Source organism: Crassostrea angulata, chromosome 2 (assembly GCF_025612915.1).
Source record: "Crassostrea angulata isolate pt1a10 chromosome 2, ASM2561291v2, whole genome shotgun sequence".
Taxonomy (NCBI): domain Eukaryota; kingdom Metazoa; phylum Mollusca; class Bivalvia; order Ostreida; family Ostreidae; genus Magallana; species Magallana angulata.
The window spans coordinates 58418834-58433310 of record NC_069112.1 but is presented as its reverse complement, the minus strand read 5'-3'; positions in this window follow the sequence as shown (position 1 = coordinate 58433310).

The window sequence follows — 14477 nt, the reverse complement described above, 5'->3', positions numbered from 1 at the left end:
AAGATTGCTTGTTTTATATATTAAAAACGTGAAAGCATAAAAACAATGACCCTAAGAAAAGTTATAGTATACTTTATTTTTGAGAAAAAAATTAGATATACATGTATGTAACCTCATTAAAAAATTCCTACTTTTTTGAGTCTGTGTATTTTTTTTTACCCATGAGTCTGGCAGCAGTGATCATTCAACTTGGGAAAAAGCATCAAAATGAAACATTGCCTTTCTTTATTGGCATTGTTTCAGCATAACTAATTCTAAAGAATTAAAAAAAATAAAACCAAAAAAGAAACATTTATCCTTTTTAAGATTATATCTTTACTTTTAACGTTTTCCGGTAAAATTACTGGTGCAAGACATCAGTAATCATTGCAGCTTAGTACTCACAACACGCTGTCGCCATGTTCTCTACTTTCGATTTATCACAGGAAGTAAAGAATTTGATAACTCGTACAGCGATCTATTTTCTTTTGGCACATATCATTTCATGCTCTTACCTTGGTACACTCTTTCTTCTTTTGGTATTTGATTCACCTGTGCATAATAAAAACACAAATATATCTCTTTATTTATACTTAATGTTCGATATCAAATATTGAACAAAAACAACTCTTAATCAGCATTCTAACACATTAAATCTGTAACCTGATAACAAGAACAAAAAATATCAAGTTACATACTTTATGGGCAGTCTTCTTTAACGGTAATTCAGTTTGTGGATCACTTTTCTCCGCATTATTGTCAACATGAAGATCACTGTCCTGGAATGAAGAAAATTCTCAATCAGCAGGGATGAAAGGAATTCTTACACATCATTCCAATACATTAAATAAATCTAATCTGATTACAAGCCCATCAAATATAAAGAAACATACCTTATCTGCACTTTCAACATCAAATGGATCCGAGTCATAGTCTGAATATTCATCTACAACATATTATTATGCTTCCTGTCAGTTTGTCTTTATAATCAATACCCAACTATTTTTGCATAGTGTTCAAAGGATTTATATAGCATAAGCATACTATGCCAAAATAGTGCACAGATTCATTTCATAAGGAAAACAAGGATTTATATAGCATAAGCATTTTTTGCCAAAATAGTGCACACCCACCATGGGGATCGAACTCATGACCCCGAGATTGTCAGTCCGACAGACTACCGATTTAGCCACAGATACTGTTAATTACAACACTGTATTTTAATATATATAAACTTAGTTTCAAATATTTGATACTTAAAAAAATAAACAAAATTTTAATCTACATTATCAGAGGTTGCTTTCACTAGAATTACAGTTTTTTGTAGGCAAATGGTTTCTTATTAGAAGAGTTATCTCCCCTTTTGGGATCATTTGTGCGTTTGAAATGTATATTGATTCGAGAGACAAAAACGCGCTATTTTTGCAACAAGTAACCAGATTTCCTAGGAATTTGCATAATAAACGAATTTTACAACTGAATGAGCATTGATTTCTATGATGTATATATAATTTTGAATAAGTAGGCGTATTACTTACTCCAAACTTTGTTTGTCTTGCCCTTGTCTTTTTTGTCACAAATTAGCATTGACGTTTCTTGTCTAAAAGATGCCCACGTGACACTGAAAAGTCACGTGACAGTAAAATTTAGACATGGTCAAGTTAAAGTGACCCATCTCTTTGCAAAATCAGTCAAAAAATAGTTTAAAAAAATATATCATGCAGAAAAAATAAAGCTTAAATAAACGACCTCCTTTTACTGCTGTTTGAAAGCAAATTGTTGCCTTAACTGTCCTGCGCTCTTATTAATACGCAACTTCTGTGAAAACAACTAATATCATTTAATTGTGCATGCAATTTATTACTGATATCGTCTCCTTAATTGCCTCAGACTTTCTTCGGAGAACGCTATACCGACTTCGGAAAATTAAGAATGTTAAATTTTCAGCGAGATCGAGAGTCACCATTGTTACATGTAAACAAACTGCACCACTTCTCTTTACGGGGCTGGTAATGATGCTTTAAAAGAGACGATATCAGTAGAAAATTGCATGGCGAATTTAATGGTACTAATTGTGTTCCAATACTAGCGCACGTTTACGTTCGCATTAAGTATACAGTTTTTCAGTCAGTGGCACTGTAGTCCCCAGGTTGTCCATCCGATTTTTTTTCAGACCGGAAGCTTCAGACCTGCAGCTAGACACAGCCCCTCCCATCAACGCTTCAGTGACCTATTTTCGAAGATTTGCTAGTACTTTCAACATAAATATTTCACACAGAGACTTTCTCTGTTTGTGAATAAAATTAAGTTGGGAGAATAGCTTGGTAGGATGCCATTCGGCTTTCTACTGGTTGCTAATGGAAAAGAGAAACAATTCCGTAAAATTAAAATAAGTTCTTTATTCTTTAAACGTCGGATGAAAAGTAAATTAATACAAAAACATATTTCGAAACACCCGGTAGTAAAACACAGCAATGCGAGATCGTTTTTACGCTTATAATCTAAGGATCGATAATTCCGCATAAGTATGAAAATGCATAACGCTTATAAAATGCAAGAAAACTAGAAAACAAAATATAAACTGTTGTCGTTAAATAATTAAAGAGGAAATAACTTACAAATATTACTTAGCTGACGAATTTCTACCGATTCTTAAATTCACCTTCTCGCACTGAAGAGTTCACTACAGGTTTACAATAATTACGCGGCGAATTCAAACTTTATAAAAAAACAGCATTTAACAACATAGCAATTCAATAATAAAAATCACATTTAAACGAAATGAAGCAAAATTATTAATCATGGCATAATAAACAATGACGCGAAATATCTTTTATAGAAATGAAAACTAAAATTCTGAAATGACAAATTCATAGTACCGCCGAATGATAAGAAATATATAGTTAATCATTGTTCTTAAGTATTTTAAACAAAACAAACCAAAATTTATCTCAATTAGCAACAGAAAAAATATAATAAAATACTGTAATGTAAACCTAAATTACTGAAAATAGATAACATTTCATTCAAGCTTACCTAATGGAAAAGAGAAACAATTCCGTAAAATTAAAACAAGTTCTTTATTCCTTAAACGTCGGATGGAAAGTGAATTAAGTAAATTCACTAACCATCAGGCTCAATTTGGAATTGCTCTCATTGACCAATCAGGATACTTGATTTAAACGCTAGCGGGCTAATTTCACAGAATTTCTTCTACGAGCTGACACTGATTACTAAAGGCCAAAAAGGTGATAAAGTCAATTAGATGAATTTCGATGTACGTATGTTAACAAAGAGAAGATTAAGTAAAGCCGAAACGAGTAAATAAGTTTTCTGACGTAATGAAAATAGAATAATCTTCGGGAGTCGCTAAAGTGTCGCTCTGATAACACAAAGAATTTATCTTCAAAGGTTTGCCTGAACGAGGAATTTGTCAGTTTATTTAACAAATTAACTTATTGTCCGACAATCTGTCGTAACTAAATAATTTCCAGAAAAGTGTCAAATTGTTTAGATGCCATGGTTATACAATTAAAAAGTAAAACGCTACCAATAAATTTCCTCGATTAAGAAATAAAGTTTAACTTTTAACAGTGAGAAAAAAAAAACAAAGCATTTAAAATAAGTAAAATTTAAATGATTTTGAAATAAAAATTGTAACTCTAAAATGCTAAAAATGGAAAAATTAACTTGTGTTGAGTTAACACTCAGCAATTATTTCTCAATTATTTCTCGTTCGAGTCAATTCAAACTACCTAGCATTCGCAATTTCGTGTATGTCAACAACTTAATTGTGCAAGTATTCTGATCAGTATTTCCATTAAATGAAGTAATTAAGCTCTAAGAAAAATTAATGATGGATAAAAAAAATATTTTATAGTTTATTTCAGTGAAATTTTTACATAAAAACAGTTAGATTAACTCCGAAATAATAACTTATTTGTATTGCACGATGTCACTATTCTGCCTCAAGAAGACAGATAGCTCATCAATGACTTATTCCTGAATTCGGTAAAAAGCTACAATAAAACAAAATGATAATAAGTGCATGTCCATAATCAACTCAAATATGACACCAAATTACACATTTCCTCAATTTCAATTTCAGGTATACGATTGTCAATATCCCTTAAAATGCTTAACATAGTGTTTTGCTTTTTCACATACAGCATATTAAAGATTCAAAATTATAGTTTCCTAAAATCCATAATTACGTCATCAATGGGTGTTGCAATGAGTTTAACAAACTCATTTTGTTACGATCAACCACTTTGTTTCTATAATGCATTACAAAATCTTGATCGTTTTTTAGGTATGTGTAAAAGACTTAACGAGTATCTTGGCCCCTTACTTAAGGGGTCAGTCCCTTTTTCTTGAGTTCATTCTAAAGGTCTCACGAATACTAACATTTTTTATTCTTACACGTATCTAAAATTGTTGTTTATTTTTTTAGATACAAATGATTGAATATTTTAGGGGCAGTCCTCTAGATCCTCCATGGGATAAACACTACACTGGATGAAATATTTGGTTTCAGCGCTGCGGAAACCCTTTGGAAACTCTGCGGAACTTAAGGTTACTTTAAGTTTCCGACAGGTTTCAGCATGGAAACTTCAAGTTTCATTAAGTTTCCGCAGTGCTGAAACTTAGGCTGTCCATGAATCCAAATGGTTTCCGCAACGGAAACTTACTGAAACCTGAAGTTTCTGCATAGTTTCAATCTCCATATACGTTTGGGATACATATTGTTTACAAATGGTTTCCGCGACGGAAACTTACTGAAACTTGAAGTTTCTGCATAGTTTCAACCTCCATATACAATTGGGAAACATAGGGTTTCCGCAACTGAAACTTACTGAAACTTTTTATATTTTTGCTTTCACAAAAGCTGAGCAAGGTTTCTACTTTATGTAAAAACAAAACAATTTCAAACAGTTCCAAATTTATTTTGTTCAAAAATCTGAAATTGTTTCCAATAATAAATAAAATACAGCCAAGATACAATAATGGAGAAACATCCATATGGCAATTCCCTTATTAAGGACTTTTATTTAAAAAATGATAAAATTGCACAAGAAAAAAACTCCCATAGAAATCTTTACATTTGTATTTTTTTTTATCTCGATTAAATGCCTATCAAATCTCCCTTTAAAAATGCAACAAAGATCTTACGTTTATTAAAATATGAATGCAATTTACAAAATAACTGCACGTACATGAATAAACAAAAAAACTTCACTGTTACATGAACATGATACACTTAACAATGTCTCAATTTGTTTTGAACTACAATGAATATGTACACCATCAAATATTTTTGAAAAGTCTTAAGTATCCATCTTTAAAAAAAAAAATACACTACAAGATAGTAGTTGACTATAGAGGTATGACCCAGATTTGATTTGAATATGTCAATAAATTCCAAAATGAGGTCAAAGTGACCCACTTACAAGTTGGGATAAACCTTTCTTTGTTAGTAATATAATCTAATGTTTTACAATAGAACAGGATTTAATATCATTTTTTTGATAATCCATTAAGTCCAAAGTGACATTTTCATTTCCACCCATGATGTACCAACTGATCAGATTTTAAATATTAAAGCCTGTCAGTATTTAATACATGACCCAGAGGGAGATATGAAAAGCTTTTTGACCAATAAAAAGCTAACAATGGAGCAGTCTGTCAAATCAAGTGCAAAAATATGATGTACACATTTAATTAATTTTGCTGATTGCAACACACTTCATTCCTGATGAATATTCTTCTTTACACACGGTTTACCTTCCTACATTTCACTACTTTACCTACAATAATATTTTTAAATCCAAGACATGAAGTAAAATATACATTGTTTATATATGACAAGTATTACTACATGTACATGTACTTGCTTTTTGTAGCATGAATGTATAAAATACAAAGTATCACACAGATCATTCACCTTACAATTCTCATCAATACCAGCATTTTACTTATGATATAAAAGCTAATTCCAATTCTATATTAGTTACATAACACAGATTAAAATAAAATCCACATGGAAACAACTTTCCATCCAAGTAATTTTGTTATTTAAAAATTGTAATACATGGGGTATATGTTGTCTTTATATATTTTCATATACGACATAATTGAGTATTGTTTGGTGTATTTTATCATTTCTATGACCCATGCATTCATCTCCTAATGCAGTGTTTTTACATTTAAGATTGGTTTCTTAATTTTTCATATATTGCTGCAAATAAAAACTAAGTTATCAATAAATGTTTAAACAAAGAAAATGGAAAAAAAAAGTAGTAAACACTTATCAACTTGGAGGTGTGAGGATATATGTTACATGGAGTCTAATATTTTATGCAATATTTGCAAATATAACAAATTACTACAGACAGACACTGTAATATACTGGTATTTGATCATATAAAAAAAGTACTTTTATAGTTTATAGGTTTTTTTAAATGAGAATACTTTACAGTTAAAAAGTCTTGTTCTGCAGAGGTTTAGTCGGGTCGTAGAGATGTGTCCATTCGAATCAATAAGGAGTGTCCTTGGCTGTTGTTGATGTAACCCGAGTCGTAGTTTATGGAAATAGGCCTTTTTGGGGAACTTTCTAGGATTGTCCAGACCGGTGAAGCACTCATATGATCACATCATGGCTACAGCAGACTTAGTAGTTCTGGACAGTGGTAGCATTAAAATTCTTCTTCTTGCGATGAACTTGTTACTTTCACTGGGCTGTACTTTATGTCTGTTCTATTTATCTTCAACATGAATAAAAAAGTTTCATTTAGTTTTTTAAACAATAAACATAAGTCATTCAGCCTAACATGTAATAAAAGCATTCTGAATAAAATTCTGAATACAGAAGCTACTATGCAGTTGCCAGTTGCTGTTTAAACTATGTCATATAATGACTACAGTAGTATCTGGTCTAAAATGTTTCATTTTATGTTTGAAGCTATGTTATTTTCATTTTGATTCAATTATTGTTTGTTGAACAATGGAAAAACTTATCAACAATAAGTGTGTTTCACCCCCCCCCCCCCCCCCATCAACCTCCTTTTCAAGAACTTAGACCTGGATTTCCCAAAAATTACTACAGTAAATTATAAACATCCAACACATGTATAAGTTAATGGTGAAAATAATCAATTTCAAAGCAATACCTTGCGTTCACATCGTCCAGCTGGTCAAAACATTCACCCGAATCACCGAACAGAGGATGCAACTAATCACCGGAAACATTTACTTTGTATGCAGTCAATGCTGAAAAAGAAAAACGTGAAAGATTTCATTTTCCGGATTTAATTAATAAATTATTTTCGTTACATTTAGAGTTTGTAAATTGTATAATGTGCGAAAGGTTCATTGTTCGTCTTGTTTACCAACCAAGCATTCATATATTAGGGACGTTTATATAATTATATATGTGTATACCCTGGATAATCTTGATTATCATGCATATAAAGTTGGTTTACTTGGTCAAAACGTATATTTAAAAGAGATACGGTAATAAAAATTAAAACGCCGAACCAAGTTTGAAAAAATGACGCCATCTTGATTTGATGGCGCGAGATCTCGTTTACAATTGAGAGATAAATTAGAGCCTTGAAAATGTTATTGGGAGTATCTATATTGTGAATTAAGTTACCTTGACATGAGTTCTTCGTTCCTGCATAATCTCCTTGTTGTAGAGGCTATTAATGCTTCTCAATTCTCCATTTTACAACAGCACCTTCTTGTCCATTTTAACCTTCGCTCGGAATCATAAAGTGCGCCAATACCGACCAATCAGAACCCGCTAAATCTTTGAAAAGTGCATCTTGGGATAGTTTAAAATGAATAATGTTTAATCAAAATTATCATTTTTTACCGAATAGTATACTTTTTACATGTATATTTATCTTAAATAAGAACTGTCGGAGTCAGTATTTCCTGTTTAAATACGACAAAGTATATTGGCGTGTGTTTGTTACAATTGTATTTGTAACACGTGATTAACCAAAAAAAAATGGCCGACCGTTTGTTTACAAATGTCTAATGAAATTAAACAAGTTTTAATGAGACATATGTATCAGATTTTGTCTTTAACTATATTTTATTTACATGTACTGATGATTTTGCCAAACTAAATATTATAGAGCCATATATAGTTTACTGACAAGCTAGTCTTGACTTGTCCAATTTTCACCGCGATCCTAAGCACGGTCATATTCTTATTCAAAATATAGAGGTGTGAAAATATTATGTTCATCACAGAGCAGGTTCTGCATGAACACACAGAAATCACAAATATAATTAGATGCCGATTAATTAACGGGGTCCGGTTAACAGCGTTCACCCGTACGGTGAATTTACAACTACGATGAATTGATGGCAACTATTTTACAGTTACACATGTGCACTGATTGGTCATGCGATGAACAGTACGTTAAGAATACTTACTTGTATGAGATTAAAATACAAACGCGTTAAACAAGCCAGGAAGTAATACGTACACGTCGGACTGATATATAAACAAAATAAAATTTTAATTATTTGGTATACTTTCAGCATCAAATGTATACGAATGTGTAATCAAATTTTAAAAATGGGATTAAAATCACGTGCACCACATGGTTAGTGCTGGATTTTAAACTGATTTTGTAAAAAAACGTATAACTTCAGTAAAATTATAAATTATGCTTATTATATCTTATAACAGAAACATGTGCATGTTTCATAAACATGTATCAATATCTGTGTTTACAGTACAGAAAGTAAATACAAAGTATAGAAATGCACGAATCACATAGGCGTCGAACCGGGGGGGGGGGGGGGGGGGGGGGGGGGGGGGGGGGGGGGGGGGCTTAGTGCAAAGTTAGACTTAACCAATAGGCATATAGCCCCCCCCCCCCCCCCAACACTTTTTCTCGCCGGAAATGTAATTGTTCCTAAATTTACCTTGAAAGATTGAGAAGTTGGAGTAATAGGCATACTAGCCCCCCTAGCGCCCCCCCCCCCCCCCCGACACGGATTAGGAATTTCATGATTTTGGGGAAAAAAATTAGGGAAATTTATTTTCGGAAGTATATAGTAAAGGTATACCCCCCCTCCCCCCCCCCCCCCCCCCCCCCCCACGGATTAGGATTTTCATGATTTTGGGAATTAGGGTTTTTTAGGGTTTTTCCTCAATATTTCTGAGGATTAGTCTAGCCCCCCCCCCCCCCCCCACTTTCAATTTGCTTCCGACGCCAGTGAATCATGATACAGTCATACATGCAGTAAAGTATGAAATGCATGTAAATAATTAAACAATTATTATATTAGACTCAAACTCCAAGTGGGTTTTACTTGTCTTTATCAACTGTAGAATTAAAAAAAAAATTCCTGTGTACATGTGTTGGCGTGGTATTAAAAAAGAAATGAATTAGCTCTAAACTTCAGGTTGTACGAATATTTGGTACGATTTGTAAAAATTTACAACGAATTTACCGTAATTTGTTTGCTTAATTTGTTGCTGTACCTCAAGGTTCATTCAAATGATAACTAAATGATTTAAGAGGGAGTCTTACAAAACAGGTATATTAATTTATTTTACTAAATAATTATAATTTACTTATCAGTTTTACTAACTCAGGTACACACAAATAGAAAAAAAATTCCCGCCGGGCTCCAGTTATAAACTCACGCTTCGTACTGTGTATATGTTATGTAACAGTCTTTTGTTCACTCCTGACAGAAAAAACCCTGCAATCCACACAGAATATATAGGAAAATCACAGAGAAGGTCACCTGGCCAAAGAATGTATACACATGTATGCACGTGCCCGAGTACCTAAGATTAATGATTTCATCATATGCATTAAATAAGATCAGACATCAGTTTTTCTTTTCAAATTCAATTAATTACTTAGTAAGGTTCTTAATCGCCTTATTTGCCACATTTGAAGATAGTTACATGTATACATATAGTTTCAGTCACGCTGAAACCTTACTATACATTTTAGTATGTACGGATTCATTATCATTAGGCTAGAATTAAACTTAAACCTGTTAAAAATAAATGATATCACTATTAAACTCAAATCAGTTTTAGTAATAGTTTCAGCAATGCGTAAACCATTTGGAATCTTAACTTAAAGTTTCAGCATACTGAAACCTAGCGGAAATGTTCTGAAACTGATTGATATTTCCATAATAATTTACACAACTTTTCACATGATTCAAATTTAGTTTCCGCATTGCGGAAACCATCAGGAATCTTAACTTAAAGTTTCAGCATACTGAAACCTAGCGGAAATGTTCTGAAACTGATTGATATTTCCATAATAATTTACACAACTATTCACACGATTCAAATTTAGTTTCCGCATTGCGGAAACCATCAGGAATCTTAGACTAAAGTTTCTGCTGACTGAAACCTAACGGATACTTGCTGAATCGATATAATGGTTTCCGCATTGCGGAAACTATACATGAAACTTCAACTTCAAGTTTCAGCAAGGTTTCCATATAGTTTCAGTTTTGCTGAAACTTGATTTTTCATCCAGTGCTATTATTTGGATTAGTGGAATCGATTAAAATCATCAATACAGACATTATCTTCTATAAAGTTTAACAAGATATGTCTCCTTCTCTAGATATATTGCGTCAAAGTTAAGGTACTTTAGCCCCTAAAATCCCTAATAACGTAAAAAAAAAATGCCTTTGCAATGATTTTACTTCATAGATATTGTTAGGATTAACAACTTCTATAATGAATAACAAAATCTCTATCATTTTCAAGTTATTTCTAATGGAGTTTACGAGTCTAAATAAAAGGGGCCCTCCTTTTTTTCTTGATTTCACTGATAAGCTCTTGGGAATACTAACATTTTTTTGTTCTTACACCTTTTTAAAATTGTTGTTCATTTTTTTAGATAAAAGGATTGAATATTTAGAGGCCAGCCCTATAGATCCTCCATGGGGACAGACATTGGTGTTTTGATTAGTGAAAGCGATCAGAATCATCAATGCAAACATTTTCTTTTCTAAATTGCCTAACAAAAAATGTCTCCTTCGTTGGATATATTGCGTCAAATTTAAATACTTTGGCCCTTAAAAATCCCTAATTACGTAATAAATGGGCGTGGTAATGATTTTTGCTGATAGATATTGTAAGCATCAACAACTTTACTTCTATAATGCATTACAAAATCTTTATCTTGTTCAAGTTATTCGTAATAGAGTTTACGAGTGTCTTGGTCCCGCAATAGGGGTCCAGACCCTTTTCTTGATTTTATTGGAAAGAACATTTACGTCTCTACCACTTTTGTTAGATATGTTGTAACAAAATAACAACTGATAAGAAAATACAGATCAAAACGTATGAATATTTTGATGCAAAATTCGTAACCAATTTTAGTGCCTATGCTATCTTCAAGAAATGGCGCCTCTGGCGTTAATCAACATAAAAGTGCACAACTTCGAACTATAGACTACCTATCCTGAACAGTTCGTATTCATACCTTTAATAGTTTCTGAGACAAGCTCTGCACAAAATAGGCCGTAACTCGGTACCGGAAGTGACGATTTTAAAATTTAAAAAAAAGTCTAGAAATATGACCTCTGGCAATCATCTGTTGAAAAATGCTCAAATTGGCTGATAGTTTCTGAGAAATCGGGTACACAGAATTTGTGTAAAAATATAAGAAGAAACAGTACGAAAACAATAAGGTACGATCTCGTTACGAGTAGGTCTTCCGTTCAATTATTAAAAACGATACCATTAAAATATGAATGAAATTTCAGAATTTCCACTCAACCCCTCCCTATCAGATAATGTATACGATTGTCAATATTCTTTCAAATGCTTTAGAAAATGTTTTGCATTTTCACATACAGCACATTAAAAGGTTTAAGATTCTAGTCCCCTCAAATTTCTAATTACGTCATCGATGGGTGTGGCAATGAGTTTGACAAACTGATATTGTTACGATCAACAACTTTTCTTCAATAATGCATTACAAAATCTTTATCGTTTTTAAGGTATGTGTAAGAAACGTAACTTGTGTCTTGGCCCCTAATTTAAGGGGTCAGCCCTTTTTTCTTGAGTTAATTCAAAAAGCTTACGAAATCTAACATTTTTGTTCTTACAACCATCTAAACTGGTGTTCTTTTTTCAGATACAAATGATTAAATATTTTAGGGGCCAGCCCTCTAGAGCCTTAATGGGCACAGACATTGGTGCTTTGATTTATTGAATCGATTGGAATCATCAGTGCAAACATTTCCTCTTCTAAATTGCCGAACAAAATATGTCTTCTTTTCTAGATATATGTATAGTGCGTCAAATTTTAAGTACCTTGGCCCCTAAAAATGCCGAAGTACGTAATAAATGGGCATGGCAATGATTTTACAAACTGATTTTGTTACGATCAATAAGTTTGCTTCTGTCATGCATTCCAAAAACTGTATCGTTTTTAAGTTATTTGTGTACGAGTGACTTGGTCCCTGAATAAAGGGGCCAGCAACCTTTTCTTGATTTCTTTGAAAATGTCTGAATAATACTAACATTTTAGTTCCTACACCAATCTAAAATTATTGTTCATTTTTATGATACAAATGATTGAACATTTTAGGTGCCAGCCCTCTAGATCCCTAATGGGAACAGACATTGGTGTTTTGATTAATGGAATCGATTTAAATCAATAATGCAAACATTTTCTCTTCTATAACGTCTAACAAAATATGTCTCCTTCTCTAAATATATTGCGTCAAAGTTTAAGTACCATGGCCCCTAAAAATCCCTAATTACGTAATAAAAAAAGCAAATCACTTTGTTTAGCATTTGAAAGGATATTGACAATCGTAAACATTATCTGAAAGGGAGTGGTTGTGGGGAATTCTGAAATTTTATTGATATTTTAATCGTATCGTTTAAAAAAAGTGGAACGGAAGACCTACTCGTTACTCGTAACGAGATCGTATCTAGTTCCATTAATTTTACTACAGTGGTAACAACGTTATTGTTGACAAGCCAATCGTGTTAAATAGTTCGTGTAACGTTGGTAATCTTCGTGTAACGTGCGGGATCGTGCGTGTATCAGGAAAATAAATTTGCGTTTTTTAACGTGCGTGTTGGTGCGTGATCGTGCGGTTTTTTCGTTATGCAACTTTTTTTTACGGAATGTTAGGATTTATTTTTAAAACAAGGACAAGTAATTTTTGTGAAACAATGTGAATTTTAAACTTTCTTTATAGAGGAACGTTGACGGATCTTAACATTCATTCTATCTTTCGTCGTTAGATACATTTATTAAGTATTTCCACAGCTCATTCAATCCTTTATTTGGTCGAGTTAGTTTTGCATAATTTTATAATCAGCCTATATCAAGCATCCACTGTGTCTTGACAAATAATTTTTATCATATTAGCAAGAGCGACACGTTAAATGAAAGCGGTCAAGCTTACCCATTTCCCGTTTTAAACTAAACGATTATTCCCAACGTTTTCCTTTACAACGAAAATACGATTCGCATTCCTATCTGGTGCATTGTGTAAACATTTTGAAATACAATTTATTTAAACGCTTTAAAATTTAGAATAAATAGAAATTAATCAATTATTTAATGTAAATAATGAAAATATTGGATTTGTAAAATCGAAATTCTATGTAACAAGGTATCAAAATTACCTCAATCCCGCAAAATCAAATCGTACATAAGGGAATTGGATTACATAAACATTCAACTCGTATGTAAATAATGTCCTGTAGTTTATACATTATCTTCATTATACCCGCACTTTCTAAAGAAAGTTCGGGTATTTTGTTGTTACTCTGTTCCGTCTGTCCGTCCGTCCGTCCGTCTGTCACGTTTTACTTTCTCAAACTGCTCTTACATCTTATAAACCAGCAAACTGAACTCTTGGAGTTTGATTTGGGGTATCATGTTGTTTTGTAAAAAGGTTTCAAAAACTCTCTGATAGTCCTGGGGGTCAAATAATTGGTAAAAAATGACGTTTTTTCACAAAAAACTTCTTCCTCGAACTCCTCCTACATTTTCAACGGTAGACAAATCATCTTTTGGAATATATTTTAGGGTATCCTATAGATGCGCAATAAGGTTTCGGAATTTTTGATTTTGTCCTGGGGGTCATTTAATGGCTGAAAAATGACGCAGTAGCCAAATGCTCTTCTAGAATATGATTTGGGGTGGCATATTGAGGTGTGATCAGGTTCCAGAGTTTTTTTTTATTAAGGTGATCAGTGGGCAACAAAAAATGACGTTTTTTTTGCAAAAAAAGTATGGTTCCCAGAACTCCTCTTACAACTTTTAGAGTAGCTACGTCATCTCTTGGGATATAATTGGGGCTGTCCTAAAGATGTGCAATAAGGTTTTAAAAATTTAAATTTCATCCAGGGAGTCAAAAAGTAGCAGAAAATTGACGTTTATCACTTCAAAAAATCATAGATCCTAGAACTCCTTTTATGATTTAATGGATAGACACATCATATCTTGGGATATGATAGG